This window comes from Cherax quadricarinatus, chromosome 30, assembly GCF_038502225.1.
Source record: "Cherax quadricarinatus isolate ZL_2023a chromosome 30, ASM3850222v1, whole genome shotgun sequence".
NCBI classification, from domain to species: domain Eukaryota; kingdom Metazoa; phylum Arthropoda; class Malacostraca; order Decapoda; family Parastacidae; genus Cherax; species Cherax quadricarinatus.
In genome coordinates, this window is record NC_091321.1 from 22,799,674 (window position 1) to 22,819,333 (window position 19,660).

At 42.8% G+C, this 19,660-nt stretch overlaps 1 protein-coding gene across 5 annotated transcripts in view; it reads left to right on the plus strand.

Moving 5' to 3' along the window:
* The window catches only part of LOC128692507 (cyclic nucleotide-gated channel alpha-3), a 1,073,829-nt gene that overhangs the window by 19,287 nt on the left and 1,034,882 nt on the right, over positions 1-19,660 (plus strand). The gene's annotated exons all lie outside the window — the stretch shown is intronic.

Genomic DNA, 19,660 nt, shown 5'->3' on the forward strand with positions numbered 1-19,660 from the left:
AAGTGCATTGATCTTGTTGAGAAGGGCCTGGATACTGAAGCGTCTCGGATAGAAAACCAATATATCATCAACGTATCTTAGCCAGGTAACGGTGTTGGGAATGAGGGTGCTGAATTTCTCTGTCTCCAGGTTTTCCATGAAGAGGTTGGCAAGCACAGCACTGAGCGGGCTGCCCATTGCCATCCCAAAGCATTGTTTGTAACAGTTGTCCTGATACTTGAAGAAGTTGAAATTAACACAAAGTTCCACTAGATTGATGAAATCTAGAAGAGGTAAAGGGAGGTCGTGGTTTTCAGTGAGCCTCTGTCTCAGAATGTTGATTGCAGCGTCAGTAGGAACGTTGGTAAAGAGGGCTGTGACATCGAAGGAAGCCATGCTTTCTGAACCAACTTGTCGGTATTTATTACCAAGGTTTATACCAACAGTTATAGTACTCTGGGTAATGTAAGTTATAGTACTCTGGGAAATGTAAGTTATAGTACTCTGGGTAATGTAAGTTATAGTACTCTGGGTAATGTAAGTTATAGTACTCTGGGTAATGTAAGTTATAGTACTCTGGGTAATGTAAGTTATAGTACTCTGGGTAATGTAAGTTATAGTACTCTGGGTGATGTAAGTTATAGTACTCTGGGTAATGTAAGTTATAGTACTCTGGGTAATGTAAGTTATAGTACTCTGGGTAATGTAAGTTATAGTACTCTGGGTAATGTAAGTTATAGTACTCTGGGTAATGTAAGTTATAGTACTCTGGGTAATGTAAGTTATAGTACTCTGGGTAATGTAAGTTATAGTACTCTGGGTAATGTAAGTTATAGTACTCTGGGTGATGTAAGTTATAGTACTCTGGGTAATGTAAGTTATAGTACTCTGGGTAATGTAAGTTATAGTACTCTGGGTAATGTAAGTTATAGTACTCTGGGTAATGTAAGTTATAGTACTCTGGGTAATGTAAGTTATAGTACTCTGGGTAATGTAACAGTTATAGTACTCTGGGTAATGTAAGTTATAGTACTCTGGGTAATGTAACAGTTATAGTACTCTGGGTACTGTAACAGTTATAGTACTCTGGGTAATATAACAGTTATAGTACTCTGGGTAATGTAAGTTATAGTACTCTGGGTAATGTAAGTTATAGTACTCTGGGTAATGTAACAGTTATAGTACTCTGGGTAATGTAACAGTTATAGCACTCTGGGTAATGTAACAGTTATAGCACTCTGGGTAATGTAACAGTTATAGCACTCTGGGTAATGTAACAGTTATAGCACTCTGGGTAATGTAACAGTTATAGTACTCTGGGTAATGTAACAGTTATAGTACTCTGGGTAATGTAACAGTTATAGTACTCTGGGTAATGTAACAGTTATAGTACTCTGGGTAATGTAACAGTTATAGTACTCTGGGTAATGTAACAGTTATAGTACTCTGGGTAATGTAACAGTTATAGCACTCTGGGTAATGTAACAGTTATAGTACTCTGGGTAATGTAAGTTATAGTACTCTGGGTAATGTAACAGTTATATTACTCTGGGTAATGTAAAAGTTATAGTACTCTGGGTAATGTAACAGTTATAGCACTCTGGGTAATGTAACAGTTATAGTACTCTGGGTAATGTAACAGTTATAGTACTCTGGGTAATGTAACAGTTATAGCACTCTGGGAAATGTAACAGTTATAGCACTCTGGGTAATGTAACAGTTATAGTACTCTGGGTAATGTAACAGTTATAGCACTCTGGGTAATGTAACAGTTATAGTACTCTGGGTAATGTAACAGTTATAGCACTCTGGGTAATGTAACAGTTATAGTACTCTGGGTAATGTAACAGTTATAGTACTCTGGGTAATGTAAGTTATAGTACTCTGGGTAATGTAAGTTATAGTACTCTGGGTAATGTAAGTTATAGTACTCTGGGTAATGTAAGTTATAGTACTCTGGGTAATGTAAGTTATAGTACTCTGGGTAATGTAAGTTATAGTACTCTGGGTAATGTAAGTTATAGTACTCTGGGTAATGTAAGTTATAGTACTCTGGGTAATGTAAGTTAAAGTACTCTGGGTAATGTAACAGTTATAGTACTCTGGGTAATGTAACAGTTATAGCACTCTGGGTAATGTAAGTTATAGTACTCTGGGTAATGTAGCAGTTATAGTTCTCTGGGTAATGTAACAGTTATAGTACTCTGGGTAATGTAAGTTATAGCACTCTGGGTAATGTAACAGTTATAGTACTCTGGGTAATGTAAGTTATAGTAATCTGGGTAATGTAAGTTATAGTACTCTGGGTAATGTAAGTTATAGTACTCTGGGTAATGTAACAGTTATAGTACTCTGGGTAATGTAACAGTTGTAGCACTCTGGGTAATGTAACAGTTATAGTACTCTGGGTAATGTAACAGTTGTAGCACTCTGGGTAATGTAACAGTTACAGTACTCTGGGTAATGTAACAGTTGTAGCACTCTGGGTAATGTAACAGTTATAGTACTCTGGGTAATGTAACAGTTGTAGCACCCTGGGTAATGTAACAGTTGTAGCACTCTGGGTAATGTAACAGTTATAGTACTCTGGGTAACGTAACAGTTGTAGCACCCTGGGTAATGTAACAGTTGTAGCACTCTGGGTAATGTAACAGTTGTAGCACCCTGGGTAATGTAACAGTTGTAGCACCCTGGGTAATGTAACAATTGTAGCACTCTGGGTAATGTAACAGTTGTAGCACCCTGGGTAATGTAACAGTTGTAGCACTCTGGGTAATGTAACAGTTGTAGCACCCTGGGTAATGTAACAGTTATAGTACTCTAGGTAATGTAACAGTTGTAGCACCCTGGGTAATGTAACAGTTGTAGCACTCTGGGTAATGTAACAATTGTAGCACTCTGGGTAATGTAACAGTTGTAGCACCCTGGGTAATGTAACAGTTGTAGCACTCTGGGTAATGTAACAGTTGTAGCACCCTGGGTAATGTAACAATTGTAGCACTCTGGGTAATGTAACAGTTGTAGCACCCTGGGTAATGTAACAGTTGTAGCACTCTGGGTAATGTAACAGTTGTAGCACCCTGGGTAATGTAACAGTTATAGTACTCTAGGTAATGTAACAGTTGTAGCACCCTGGGTAATGTAACAGTTGTAGCACTCTGGGTAATGTAACAGTTGTAGCACCCTGGGTAATGTAACAGTTGTAGCACTCTGGGTAATGTAACAGTTGTAGCACTCTGGGTAATGTAACAGTTATAGTACTCTGGGTAATGTAACAGTTGTAGCACCCTGGGTAATGTAACAGTTGTAGGACTCTGGGTAATGTAACAGTTGTAGTACTCTGGGTAACGTAACAGTTGTAGCACTCTGGGTAATAGTTGTTGGGTAATGTAACAGTTGTTACAGATCATGGTGTAGTGCCTGTAGATTGGAACAAGAGGTATCTGTGTTGTCTTGAGTGATCTTGTCAGGACTGGAACAAGAGGCATCTGTGTTGTCTTGAGTGATCTTGTCAGGACTGGAACAAGAGGCATCTGTGTTGTCTTGAGTGATCTTGTCAGGACTGGAACAAGAGGCATCTGTGTTGTCTTGAGTGATCTTGTCAGGACTGGAACAAGAGGTATCTGTGTTGTCTTCAATGATCTTGTCAGGACTGGAACAAGAGGTATCTGTGTTGTCGTGAGTGATCTTGTCAGGACTGGAACAAGAGGCATCTGTGTTGTCTTGAATGATCTTGTCAGGAATGGAACAAGAGGTATCTGTGTTGTCTTGAGTGATCTTGTCAGGACTGGAACAAGAGGCATCTGTGTTGTCTTGAGTGATCTTGTCAGGACTGGAACAAGAGGCATCTGTGTTGTCTTGAGTGATCTTGTCAGGACTGGAACAAGAGGTATTTGTGTTGTCTTGAGTGATCTTGTCAGGTCTGGAACAAGAGGTATTTGTGTTGTCTTGAGTGATCTTGTCAGCGCCTCGGAGTTACTCAACAATATTTTTGCCGTAGCTATTTTTTATTTTAGTTACTACCACGACTTAACTATCAAGACTCGTCAGTTTCAACTGATCACTGGTACTAATGTGCCTTACCTTTTAAAATAGTAATACAGTGGACCCCGCATAACGTTGGCATCGCGTAGTGTTGAATCCGCATAGCGATATATTTTATCGCTAAAATTTTGCCTCGCATAGTGCTAAAAAATTCGCTCAACGCGATTCGTCCGAGACACGTCCATGTGGCCTGAGCCAGCCTCACTTGTTCTGCCAGTGGCATTGTTTACAAGCCAGCCTCCGCGGTAACATTCAAGCATACAATCGGAACATTTCGTATTATTACAGCCTTTTTATAGTGATTTCACCTGAAAAATAAGTGACCATGGGCCCCAAGAAAGCTTCTAGTGCCAACCCTACAGGAATAAGGGTGAGAATTACTATGGAGATGAAGAAAGAGATCATTGCTAAGTATGAAAGTGGAGTGCGTGTCTCCGAACTGGCCAGGTTGTACAGTAAACCCCAATCAACCATCGCTTCTATTGTGTCCAAGAGAACGGCAATCAAGGAAGCTGTTCTTGCCAAAGGTTTAACTGTGCTTACGAAACAGAGATCGCAAGCGATAGAAGATGTTGAGAGACTGTTATTGGTGTGGATAAACGAAAAACAGATAGCAGGCGATAGCATCTCTCAAGCGGTCATAAGTGAAAAAGCTAGGAAGTTGCACGAGGATTTAATTAGAAAAATGCCTGCAACTAGTGGTGATGAGAGTGAATTTAAGGCCAGCAAAGGTTGGTTTGAGAGATTTAAGAAGCGTAGTGGCATACATAGTGTGATAAGGCATGGTGAGGCTGCCAGTTCGGACCAAAAAGCAGCTGAAAAATATGTGCATGAATTCAAGGAGTACATAGAAACTGAAGGACTGAAACCTGAACAAGTGTTTAATTGTGACGAAACAGGCCTGTTTTGGAAGAAAATGCCAAGCAGGGCCTACATTACTGAGGAGGAAAAGGCACTCCCAGGACATAAGCCTATGAAAGACAGGCTTACTCTTCTCATGTGTGCCAATGCTAGTGGTGATTGCAAAGTGAAGCCTTTATTAGTGTATCACTCTGAAACTCCCAGAGCGTTCAGGCAAAAGAATATCCTCAAGGCTAATTTGTGTGTGCTGTGTAGGGCAAACAATAAGGCATGGGTCACTAGGGACTTTTTCTATGACTGGTTACACCAAGCATTTGCCCCCACTGTGAAAAATTACCTAACTGAAAAGAAATTAGACCTTAAGTGCCTCCTGGTGTTAGACAATGCCCCTGGTCATCCTACAGACTTGGCAGAGCGACTTTGTGGGGACATGAGCTTCATTAAGGTGAAGTTTTTGCCTCCTAATACCACTCCTCTCCTGCAGCCCATGGACCAGCAGGTTATTGCAAACTTCAAAAAACTGTACACAAAAGCTCTGTTTGAAAGGTGCTTTGTAGTGACCTCAGAAACTCAATTGACTCTAAGAGAGTTTTGGAGAGAGCACTTAATATCCTCAATTGTGTAAACCTTATAGGTAAGGCTTGGGAGGGAGTGACTAAGAGGACCTTGAACTCTGCTTGGAAGAAACTGTGGCCAGAATGTGTAGACCAAAGGGATTTTGAAGGATTTGAGGCTAACCCTGAGAATCCTATGCCAGTTGAGGAATCAATTGTGGCATTGGGGAAGTCCTTGGGGTTGGAGGTTAGTGGGGAGGATGTGGAAGAGTTGGTGGAGGAGGACAATGAAGAACTAACCACTGATGAGCTGCTAGATCAACTTCAACAGCAAGAGGACACACCTGAGGAAATTGCTTTGGAGGAGGGGAGAGAGAAATTGAAGAAGTTGCCTACTTCAAAGATTAAGGAAATCTGTGCAAAGTGGCTTGAAGTGCAAACCTTCATGGATGAAAATCACCCTCAGACAGCTATTGCAAGCCTGCTGGTGACTATTACACTGACACTGTTGTGAAACACTTTAGGAAAGTCATAAAGGAACGAGAGGTACAGGCCACTATGGACAGATATGTTGTGCAACAGAAGTCCAGTGACTCTGAAGCTGGTCCTAGTGGCATTAAAAGAAGAAGGGAAGCAACCCCGGAAAAGGACTTGACACCTCAAGTCCTAATGGAAGGGGATTCCCCTTCTAAACTCTAAAACCATCCAGTCTCCCCTCCTCCCATCCCATCAATCATCACCACATCTTCAATAAAGGTAAGTGTCATGTAACTGTGCATGTTTTCTTAAGTTTGTGTGTATTCAAATTAATATTTCATGTGGTAATTTTTTTTTTTCATACTTTTGGGTGTCTTGCACGGATTAATTTGATTTCCATTATTTCTTATGGGGAAAATTAATTCGCATAACGATAATTTCGCATAACATTGAGCTCTCAGGAACGGATTAATAGCGTTATGCGGGGGTCCACTGTATAAGTTATTTCATGAACACTGTACATATGTCACAATATCATCCCATTAAACACCATGTAGGTACTTCGTAATTAACAGGGTCATTACAAATTAATTCACACCTTTTCCATCTGTACGTAAATACCAGTAAAAAATCTTAAGCTAGCAATACTGTACCTACGGAGTGCACATTACTGTATCTTGCTTGATGTGTCGGGTGTTGAATCAGCAAAGAAATGAAGGCAAGAGATACAAAGAAAAAAATATGATCCCAGGCTTAATCCATTCTGGGATCACCGACCGTGGGTAATACGCGTGTCGACTTCACTTGAAGTCAGATATCAGCCAGTGAACATGTAGATGAACTAACCTAACTTGCACGGGTGACTAATTAACTTGTAGACCTTGGTTTTACTAGGTTTCACATCCCGCTAATTATAATTTATATGGCTGGCTTCACGTCTAAGTTTGGTGGACCAAACAAGGTTATGAGGGAACTTAGCTCTGCGCGTTTTAAATAATTTGCCGTTAAATAAATCCATTCTATATTTAGAATATTACCTTCGACGTAAACGGCCTGTAAATGTATTATTCTTTACTAACTTTCCATTATAATCCTTCTAAAGTTTTATGTCTTCATGTACATATACCCTGGACTGGACTGATAAATTTTCGCTACCCTCTTAACAGGTATTCCTGCAAGCATCACATAAGAATCAAGTGGGGTTTATGTATTTATTATGTTAAATAAAACTGGGAAAGACTATTAAATAATATAATTTAGTGGAGTGCAATTTAGGGTTTAGGTCAGATATTTTTATAGAGTTATGTCTGACTATTACAATTTCAGAAATAGTTTATATAAACCGATTTTTCTCAGGTTCATGTACCTACTTCAGAACTGAACCTGCAGATTATTTTTGAGCGTGTCAAACCTCGTCTTAAAACTATGTATGGTTCCCGCGCGCGCGAACTATAAATAAATAAGAAAAATAAGAGTGCGCTCAACAATGTCATGTGTAAAACTGAAGACAGTGTAGCTAACTTTCTTTGTAGTTGTGTCTGAAGCAGACCACATACTGAAGCCTTGTGTACATCCAGTACGTCTTTCTTGGTAGATGTTACGACTTTGGCTCGCGTAACTTAAAACTTCTGGCTCCTAAAGGCTGCTCAACCTGTTGTCTAGGGGCATTTAAATTACAGTGAAAAAACAACCACTCGAGGGCCAGCTTGCACCTTCACATTAAAATTGGAATATTAATTGGTTAATATTATTATCAGGAAGTACACAAAAACTCACCTAAACAAAAATATATTAATATTAACATATATACAACCTACAATCTACTTACTACAACATTCACATTAGTTCACTAGCACACTGGTACTAGTGAATAAAACGAAATATATAAACATTTATGAACAGGGAGGCTGTATGACCTTGTGTCGGTGTGTCTACCAGAAGGTAAACAAGGACTCTCCCAAAACTTAAACAGGCCTCTGCACACTAGGGCCTTAAATATGACAGTACTTAAACACAAATAAAACAACCTATAGTATACACTAAAAAAAAAAAAAAAAAAAACTCACCCACACCACTACATTATGCTCCATCTGCTGTGCTTCACCTACTTCACTAAACCACCACCACACACTCTCGCCTGGTCTCACTGCCTGACCAGGAATTATATACGTCCGGTTTCAGTACAATCCCGGAATTATGGAGCATTATTTAATTTTTTCTTACAGAATTTTAAATGCAGCACACTGCATAATGGTAGACTAAGTCTTCTGTTTGGCCATTAATACATTCTAAAGATTGCCTCTTACAAATTATCTTAACACAGAGTCACTCAGTTTATATGATATTTAACCACGACGTTATACACTGTTCTAAAAACACTGACTCTTGTTCTCTCTCTTCTTGACCACTACCGCTCTACTAGCTGACACACACACACAACCACACACACAGGGGCCAGGAGCTAAGACTCGACCCCTGCAACCACAAATAGGTGAGTACAACCACACACACACATACACACACACCTTCGATACATGGTTCTCATCCAAATCAGTTTAGCAGTTGAGTTTATAACATTCACAAGCATAGGAAGTAACATTCCCTGTTGTGATAACAGCCATTAACGCAGCATGCTGTTACTCCCTGTTGTGCTAACAATTAGCATAGCATGCTGTTATTTCTTGCAGTGGAGTAACAGCATGCAGTGCTAACAGCAATCGACGCAGCATATCCTTATCTCCAGCAGTGCTAACAGCAAATTAACAGAACATAATGTTAGTCTCTGTTGTGCTAACAGAAATTAACACAGCATGCTGTTATTCCATGCTGAACTAACAGCAATTAACACAGCATACTGCTATTTCTTGTTGTGCTAACAGCAATTAACGGAGCATAATATGGTCATGATCCCTCAGGAAGCACACGTATGCATGAAGATCTGTTTAGATCGAGGTAAACACTGATGAAGAGGATGTGTGAGTCAGTGAGCGAGATAGAGGGAGTTCTCTCACACAGGGTTAGCGGGAGTTCTCTCACACAGGGTTAGCGGGAGTTCTCTCACACAGGGTTAGCGGGAGTTCTCTCACACAGGGTTAGAGGGAGTTCTCACACAGGGTTAGCGGGAGTTCTCTCACACAGGGTTAGAGATAGAGTGAAAGGTTAGGTAAGATTTGTCAGGAAACAGGACAAGTGTTTCCTGACGCGGGTCTTAGTCATATGATGACCCGCAGCTGGAGCTTCTGGTCATCTGACCGAGGCCTTCCGCTGGCCTACCCGTCCACCACTTTAAAAATTATGGTTATGATTATAACCAGTTGTAGAGGGACAGAGGAGTGATCCTTGGACTTTTAAATGGACAACCAATTGCCGAAATTGTAGTGTATGACACTGTCAGTTCTCTCAGGAGCTATGCCTGTTTATGTCAGTGCCACACATGCAGGAGACTATATATCCGTGCCACGGTCAGGGGACTGTATATATCCTTGCCACACGTGCAGACGGACTGTATACATCTGTGTCAAACGTGCAGGGAAGGCTGTATTTATCTGTTCTACACGTGCAGGGGGAGAGTGTATACATCCGTACCACGTGCAGGGGGAGAGTGTATACATCCGTACCACGTGCAGGGGGAGAGTGTATACATCCGTACCACGTGCAGGGGGAGAGTGTATACATCCGTACCACGTGCAGGGGGAGAGTGTATACATCCGTACCACGTGCAGGGGGAGAGTGTATACATCCGTACCACGTGCAGGGGGAGAGTGTATACATCCGTACCACGTGCAGGGGGAGAGTGTATACATCCGTACCACGTGCAGGGGGAGAGTGTATACATCCGTACCACGTGCAGGGGGAGAGTGTATACATCCGTACCACGTGCAGGGGGAGAGTGTATACATCCGTACCACGTGCAGGGGGAGAGTGTATACATCCGTACCACGTGCAGGGGGAGAGTGTATACATCCGTACCACGTGCAGGGGGAGAGTGTATACATCCGTACCACGTGCAGGGGGAGAGTGTATACATCCGTACCACGTGCAGGGGGAGAGTGTATACATCCGTACCACGTGCAGGGGGAGAGTGTATACATCCGTACCACGTGCAGGGGGAGAGTGTATACATCCGTACCACGTGCAGGGGGAGAGTGTATACATCCGTACCACGTGCAGGGGGAGAGTGTATACATCCGTACCACGTGCAGGGGGAGAGTGTATACATCCGTACCACGTGCAGGGGGAGAGTGTATACATCCGTACCACGTGCAGGGGGAGAGTGTATACATCCGTACCACGTGCAGGGGGAGAGTGTATACATCCGTACCACGTGCAGGGGGAGAGTGTATACATCCATACCACGTGCAGGGGGAGAGTGTATACATCCATACCACGTGCAGGGGGAGAGTGTATACATCCGTACCACGTGCAGGGGGAGAGTGTATACATCCGTACCACGTGCAGGGGGAGAGTGTATACATCCATACCACGTGCAGGGGGAGAGTGTATACATCCGTACCACGTGCAGGGGGAGAGTGTATACATCCGTACCACGTGCAGGGATGACTGTGTCACGTGCAGGGGAGACCGTGTACATCCGTGCCACAAACGCAAGGGCCCAGCAATACAAGAGTATAAAACAAATACGTAACACACAGCATTAAAAATACGTAAACCCTATTGTGACAGAGACGTAAACAACGAAGGCAACCTAAATCAGCCTCAACCAGCCCATTTGTTTATGTCGATTCTAACATGCATTTTGTGTTGCTTTTTTTTTTTTTTTTTTTTTTTTTTTTTTTTTTTTTTGCGTGTGTGTATATTAAAGGTAGAGCGAGCCGGGTCCATGGCTGGCTCGCTCTAACTTTAATATACACACCGCCTTAAAATACACACACGGAAATGAGCCACGAACAATGCGATTGTTGTGTCGCTTCTTATTTATAACTAACACAGTGTAGGTAAAGTGTGTTGTGCTGGGTGTGAATGTGGATGAGTTAGGTCTGAGTGTTGGTGGATGAGTTAGGTCTGAGTGTTGGTGGATGAGTTAGGTCTGAGTGTTGGTGGATGAGTTAGGTCTGAGTGTTGGTGGATGAGTTAGGTTTGAATGTTAGTGGATGAGTTAGGTTTGAATGTTGGTGGATGAGTTTGGTCTGAGTGTTGGTGGATGAGTTAGGTCTGAGTGTTGGTGGACGAGTTAGGTCTGAGTGTTGGTGGATGCGTTAGGTCTGAGTGTTGGTGGATGAGTTAGGTTTGAATGTTGGTGGATGAGTTAGGTTTGAATGTTGGTGGATGAGTTAGGTCTGAGTGTTGGTGGATGAGTTAGGTCTGAGTGTTGGTGGATGAGTTAGGTCTGAATGTTAGTGGATGAGTTAGGTTTCGATGTTGGTGGATGAGTTAGGTATGAATGTCGCTGGATGAGTTAGATATGAATGCTGCTGGATGAGTTAGGTCTGAATGTCGCTGGATAAGTTAAGTCGCGAAATGTTAGTAAAAGACTGGTTAAGTTCATTAATGATTGTCTCAGTAGATGAAGGTGCTAATGACTAGGGAGGGAGGGGAGGTAGTGGAGGGGGGATGGAGGGAGAGGTGGAGGGAGGGATGGAGGGTTTCGCTTATGACCAGAGCTTTGGTAAGATGGGTAAGGAAGAAGGATGGGAGGGGGAGTGAGGTAGGATATAAAAGGATGTGAGGGGTAGTGAGGTAGGATATAAAAGGATGGGAGAGGGGAGGTAGGATATAAAAGGGTGGGAGGGGGTAGTGAGGTAGGATATAAAAGGGTGGGAGGGGGTAGTGAGGTAGGATATAAAAGGGTGGGAGGGGAGAGTGAGGTAGGATATAAAAGGGTGGGAGGGGGTAGTGAGGTAGGATATAAAAGGGTGGGAGGGGGAGTGAGGTAGGATACAAAAGGGTGGGATGGGGGAGTGAGGTAGGATATAAAAGGGTGGGAGGGGGGAGTGAGGTAGGAAATAAAAGGGTGGGAGGGGGTAGTGAGGTAGGATATAAAAGGGTGGGAGGGGGAGTGAGGTAGGATATAAAAGGGTGGGAGGGAGAGTGAGGTAGGATATAAAAGGGTGGGAGGGGGAGTGAGGTAGGATATAAAAGGGTGGGAGGGGGAGTGAGGTAGGATATAAAAGGTAAGTGACACAACCACTTTGGTGCAATTTAAAAAGTGTATGTGAAATAATGGAATATTCTTGAAGGGGTATAATACTAACCCATCAGAGTCACAGATATAAAACATATATAGCTACACGACTCTGAATTATTGGTAGTAGATATACAAGTTGCAATTTTTTTTTTGCGATTGCATAACGAATATTTAAACGGCAAGACAAAGCAGTAATTGTCTGGACATTTCATGAAAAGACAGGACTCGCAACAATGGTTTCAAGTTGGAAAAATTCAGATTCAGGAAGGATATAGGAAAGCACTGGTTTGGTAATAGAGTTGTGGATGAGTGGAACAAACTCCCGAGTACAGTTATTGAGGCTAAAACGTTGTGTAGTTTTAAAAATAGGTTAGATAAATACATGAGTGGGTGTGAGTTGGACCTGACTAGCTTGTGCTGCTGGGTCTGGTGCCGTGCTCCATCCTTGAGTGGAGGTGACCAGACTGGGGGAGTCATTGGGATTATCCGGGGTGGATGGGTCATTGGGCTAATCCGGGGGGAGGGACATGGACTTGCTCCGCATGGGTCAGTAGGCCTGTTGCAGTGTTCTTTCTTTATGTTATGTTCTAATTACTTGACACGTTAGCTTCTTTCAGGGTGGTGTTCCGCCATAGTAAATGTAGCATATTTATAACAGTAGATGTAGAAGTAGAAATGTTATACAAGATATCTCCCTAATTAGGGGCGATAATTTTCTTAGTAGACACAGAAGGGTTCTGGTGTTAGCCAATCATCTTCATCTGCAGGAAGGTTGCTCAAGATCATTGGTCGATGGTAATCGTCTTTATGGATGAAGCGACGCAGCCTCTGTGGGAGAGTCATTCTTTGGGTCCTGTGAGGAGTGTTAATGATATAGTCAGTGGTATTTTCAACTTGGAGAGGATGTTCTCTATCTGGTATGTAGAGTTCTTGCATTGCATAGAGTTGTCTCTTCTTCAGCGTATCAAGGCGTACATTTAAGGCAGTAATATCCTGTTGTACATGTAAATCTGCCATTTTGACTCTGTCTCTCCTCCTGGTGTCCGTAATAAAGCGAAGAGCTTTATTCTGGACCCGTTGTAACCGTAGCATGTTGGTCTTTGTTGTTAACGACATTGGGACACATGGGTATTCGAGTATTGGTCTTATCATCATTTTATACAGATGTTTTTTGACATGTGGAGGAGCTTGATTAAATCTAAAGAGACTGCTAAGTCCGGCTTTGGCTATGTTGATCTTTTTATTGACGTGAGATGTTGAGTGGAGCAGCCTGTCTATTTCATATCCCAAGATCTTGTTAGGATTTCTAATGGCTACAGGTGTACCTCTGATGGAGATACCCCCTTTATCTTCGATGGTTGATGCAAAACATCCTATCGTGCTAACCAGGACTTTGTCAGGGTTGGTCGTAATTCTCCATTTCTTTTCCCAATTGGATGTTCGACGAAGTTCAATATTCATTATTTTTATGACTCTTTCATACTTGTATTTTCCTGTTACCGGAGTTGACGAGACGACATAGATAACATCATCTGCAAACTGCGTTATAATTGTATCATTAAACTCTGGTTGAGGAAGATCATTCACATAAATATTGAATAGAATTGGACTAACACAAGAACCTTGTGGGACACCAGCTGTCGGTATAAAAGGCTCTGTTGACCTGCCATGAAAGGTAGGAATGATTTTTCTTTGAGTTAAAAAGTTATATATAAATCTGAGAAAGGTCCAGTTATGGTCTGGTAGGTCAATAAGTTTGTATATAAGACCATCATGCCATAAGCTATCAAAAGCTTTATGAACATCTCTGGTGACAATTAGGGCAAGATTGCCCTGATGTTTTAGACTCGCTAGAGTATCAAAAATAACATTTATTGTATGATGGGTTCCTCTATGTGTCCTAAAGCCAAACTGTTTTTCAGTAAAAAGGTGATTAAACTCCATATAGTAGTTCAGTCTGTTGGAAATGATCTTCTCAAGAACTTTCCCAGTGACTTCAAGTAAGGATATAGGTCTATAGTTCCCTGGTTGGTGGATGTCTTTATTGGGTTTAGCAAGAAAGATCATCCTAGCAGTCTTAAAAACCACTGGAAAATGTCCTGAGGCCAAGATGGCATTAAAGATATTAACCAAAGACTGTTTACAATTTCTGGGTAGGAACTTTATTTGTTTCATTGTTATTCCAGAGAGACCAGGGGCTCTATTTCTCATTCTTCCAATAACTTGACTCATCTCAAGTAGTGTGATAGGTCTAGTAAGCGGGTGTGCCTCTTCAAGAGTTGATGTATCGATGGAAGGTAGTGGTTGTAGATCATCTAAGTTCTCATCTCTCCATTCATTGACCAACTGATAGTTATTATTATTAAATCGACGACTGTTATTGTGGGAGAGAATTTTCTCCCATACATCACCCATCAAATTAGCCTGGTCCTGTGGATCATCACGTTTAATCTCAATCTCTTCATCATCATCAGTGAAGGTATGAATTAGGTAGGTAGGCGCCTTGCGCTTTGCACCTAAAGGTTGCCGAATCTTACTCGAAAATTTTGCAGGCTCTCGTTTATACTGATTAACTTGGAGAACTAGCAATTTCCATAAGTCACGTTTGTGATGACTAATCATGTTAATTAATTCTTGCCTCAATCTATACAATGTAGCTACTGGTGGTTGCCGCGTTTGAAGATGCCTTCGACATTCTGTTTGATAATTTCTCATACCATCTCTAATTTCCCTCGTAGGTTTATATTATTGGTAGATCTTTGTGGAAGCTAACTGGCAAGTTGCATTAGTAGCATCAATTATTCGATTGTGAAGGGACCTGATCGCGTCGTCAATTGCAGTGGAAGGTAGATTTTCCAACGACACAATTTCATCTTCACCCAGAAATGCCCTGAAGGGGTCAAACCCTAGGGTGTTGAGATTGGGTTTAGGAGTTACAGGTATTCTAAATGGAGAAGTCTGTAGTTGTATTATAACAGGGATATGGTCAGATCCTACGTTTCCACCAGGAGAGATACGACAATGAAAGAGGTCACAGTCTCTGTTTGTCAGGACTATATCTGGTGTCTCTGGATGAGGACCAATATACGATTTAAAGAATGGGCCTTGAAATGACAAGTTTCTGGCTGTCATGATATTAAATAGTTGTTTTCCTTTCAAGTCGCCCAGTGGAATACCAACTCCACAGTTAAAGAGGGCAGGGTGATGAGCATTAAAATCTCCCGCTAGAATTGTTGGAATATTTCTGCTTAATATCCTATGTAGAGGAATTGACTCTATATATCGTTGTCTCGGAGGAAAATATCCAGTTCTATTGCAAGAATGTTATCTTCATCAACGTGAATATTTCTAAATGCATAGCCTAATTTAACTAAGATGGCTACTCCACTATAGGGTCCTCTCGATTTCTCCACAGCAGAGTAACCACGTAATTTAATATGTTGATCAACTCCAGCAGCTGTCTCATTCAAGAGTATAACATCGGGATTGTAATTATGTAGTTCAGCTTCAAGAAGGTAACGGTTATTAAAGAAATGTTGAACATTAAGTTGGAAAATTGTAATCCCCATTATTTCTTGCACTTCGCACGTGTACTGCGGTCTGAACGTCTGCAAGTAATGTCATGTTTGGTACACACACTATCCCTGCTGGACTCGTCAAGGGGAGGAGGGAAATTCTGAGTAGTTGCTTGTGTACTAAAAGTGCCACCAACCTCACTAGAGTTGGTAATATTAACAAAAGCATTAGAGTCATTAGAGTCATCATCAAAAAACTGAGGTGTGATATTCCCAGTTTCAGGAAGCAGAGGCTCGTGAGAGTTAATGGGAGACTGTGGAGGCTCCAAGGGAAAATTTGGTAGGCCAGGTAAATTACCCTGGGAAAGTTCCTGTTCTTGTGCAACAGGATCAGCTGCAATAGCGGAAGAGTAAGCACCAATCTCTGGGGCATGGTTAGGGTCAGGTATTGACTCATCGGGTTGAGGGGAGCTGACAACCTGGGTATGCGAGGCGGGTGATCCCTGAACAAGGGATGAATTAGGCGTATTTGTAGAGGTAGAATAGGGCACATACTTTCCGTCTTGAGGGGGCTGGGCCATAATAACCTTAACATTATCTGGGATAGTAAGGGGAGTGATCCCATTAGCCATTAACAAATCATTGAAAATATTAGAGAAGTTGAATATCACCACCTATGTCCTTGGCCATCATATACATTAGTTGAGCTCTCGTCACATCCCCGGCTGAGGTCCCCTGAGACAAGGGAGGTAAGGATGAACCTTGTGGTTGCGTTTGTGTATGTTGTAGGTGAGGGTTAGATTGGGGCACTCCAAGAGGGGCAGAATTCCAAACATTGGAACCAGTAGAAGAGACCTGAGGAGTCCCACTAGATCCAGGCAAAGGTGGGAAGGAAGTCTGGGACATTGTTGGAGGTGCCTGGGGAGTGGTCTTCGAAGAATTGGATAGTTTCTTGGCTTCTAGAATTTTCTGTATTACCTTTTTCCTCTCAGGACAGATAGCAGAAACAGCATGGTGTTTTCCATTGCAGAGGAAACACTTGGGCTTAGTTTTGTTATGACAATCTTTAAAAGAATGTTGACCAGAGCATATGCTGCAAATCAGTGATTGGCTACTGCATTTGTTGGTGGTATGACCAAATGCATAACATTTAAAACATTGAATAACACTGACAAACCGTTCAAGAGAGATTTGGTCAAGTGTACATCTGGTGCCAAAACATTTGAAACCATTCTGACATACTAGTTTGGCTGCTTCAGGTGTCTCAAGTATTAACTTTAATGTTACCTGGTTGTTGCCAGGTTTAGAGAATTTATATGCTTGGACAACCTTAAATTCAGAATTCTCTCTATTAAAGTCATCAACAAGTTCATCCACTGTGCTCTCTCTCATGAAACTGTTAATTCTGGCCACAAACACAGTTCGTTGGGCTTGATAGCTTTCAGGTGCAATTGGGGTGATACCAAAAGTCTTCAATTTTTCCAGAACGTCCTGCTTAAGCAGTTGAAGTAACTCTTCTTCAGAAGAGAGGAGAAGTACTGCCCCAGCGTGGGTTTGAAAAACATCCACTGGAGCAACAGTTGAATTCGAACAAATACATTCGAGAATTTCTTTCTTCGACTTTTGGTTGTCATCAGCACGTAATCTTACTCGTATTCGTGCCATGATGTCCAGGAAGGTACAACTGGCACAGAAGTTGCTTTAACAAAAAGGGTCTTTCCTTAGTGTTAGTCCTGACATCCTATTTCAGCTAACTTATGAAGGTCAGCCCCTAAGATAGCCTACCCTCGAGTGGTGAGGGGAAAGGGCCCAAGGCAAAGATCGGCCGGATTTTAAAAAACCACACGGGCTACCGGATGGTCAAAATGCCTTGTGTTAACTCGCCGAAGGCGAAGTTGCCGAAAAAGAAGATAGGAAAGTGAGAAGGATAGCAATGTAAGTAGTGTGTGGGCCAGTGTAGATGTTTGGGTGAGGGGAGGATGGGGGAGGATGGGGGGATGGGGAAGAGAGGGGTGAACAAGCAAGCAAGTCACCGCCTTACCCTCTTGATGGGATGGGGCTCGAAGTGACTGCCAGCAAGTTTCCTCTCAGCTCTGCTCGAGAACAACTCAGGATAACCCAAGAAAAATCTCGAGTAACAGTGTTCAGAGTTGCTCTGATCGAGAATTACTCAGGACAACCGAAGAGCAGGAACGAAGACGTCTTCTCTCCACGGCGGCTGGACGGCGACTCTGTCGTGTATATGTGTATCTGTATTTGATGGAGGGAAGGAGGGAGAGGGTACAGTGGTTAATGGAGCCATGTGCTCCTGTAAGGAACTAAGTGCTAACAACAGTAGTTACTGTCACTACTGTTGACATTAATGGTCACTGAGGATGGTGATGCCTGGTAATACTACTAGTTAGGGACTAGAGAGATGTCTGTTGCTACAGTTATGGCTATTGGTACTGCTGGCACTTATGGCTACTGTTACTGCTGACACTTATGGCTACTGTTACTGCTGACACTTATGGCTACTGTTACTGCTGACACTTGTGGCTACTGTTGCTGCTGACACTTATGGCTACTGTTGCTGCTGACACTTGTGGCTACTATTGCTGCTAACACTTGTGGCTACTGTTGCTGCTGACACTTGTGGCTACTGTTGCTGCTGACACTTGTGGCTACTGTTGCTGCTGACACTTGTGGCTACTGTTGCTGCTGACACTTGTGGCTACTGTTGCTGCTGGCACTTGTGGCTACTGTTGCTGCTGGCATTTGTGGCTACTGTTGCTGCTGGCACTTGTGGCTACTGTTACTGCTGACACTTGTGGCTACTGTTGCTGCTGGCACTTGTGGCTACTGTTACTGCTGACACTTGTGGCTACTGTTGCTGCTGACACTTGTGGTTAGTGTTGCTGCTGACACTTGTGGCTACTGTTACTGCTGGCACTTGTGGCTACTGTTGCTGCTGGCACTTGTGGCTACTGTTACTGCTGACACTTGTGGCTACTGTTGCTGCTGACACTTGTGGCTAGTGTTGCTGCTGGCACTTGTGGCTACTGTTACTGCTGACACTTGTGGCTACTGTTGCTGCTGACACTTGTGGCTAGTGTTGCTGCTGACACTTGTGGCTACTGTTTCTGCTGACACTTGTGGCTACTGTTGCTGGTGACACTTGTGGCTACTGTTGCTGCTGGCACTTGTGGCTACTGTTGCTGCTGACACTTGTGGCAACTGTTACTGCTGACACTTGTGGCAACTGTTACTGATGAGATGTGGCTACTGTTGCTGCTGACACTTGTGGCTACTGTTACTGCTGACACTTGGGGGCTACTGTTACTGCTGACACTTATGGCTATTGTTGCTGCTGACACTTGTGGCTACTGTTGCTGCTGACACTTGTGGCTACTATTGCTGCTGACACTTGTGGCTACTGTTGCTGCTGGCACTTGTGGCTACGGTTACTGCTGACACTTGTGGCTACTGTTGCTGCTGACACTTGTGGCTACTGTTGCTGCTGACACTTGTGGTTACTGTTGCTGCTGACACTTGTGGCTACTATTGCTGCTGACACTTGTGGCTACTGTTGCTGCTGGCACTTGTGGCTACGGTTACTGCTGACACTTGTGGCTACTGTTGCTGCTGACACTTGTGGCTACTGTTGCTGCTGACACTTGTGGTTACTGTTGCTGCTGACACTTGTGGCTACTGTTGCTGCTGACACTTGTGGCTACTGTTGCTGCTGACATTTGTGGCTACTGTTGCTGCTGACACTTGTGGCAACTGTTACTGCTGACACTTGTGGCAACTGTTACTGCTGGCACTTGTGGCATCTGTTACTGCTGACATGTGGCTACTGTTGCTGCTGACACTTGTGGCTACTGTTACTGCTGACACTTGTGACAACTGTTACTGCTGACACTTGTGACAACTGTTACTGCTGACACTTGTGACAACTGTTACTGCTGACACTTGTGACAACTGTTACTGCTGACACTTGTGGCTACTGTTACTGCTGACACTTGTGGCTACTGTTACTGCTGACACTTGTGGCTACTGTTACTGCTGACACTTATGGCTACTGTTACTGCTGACACTTATGG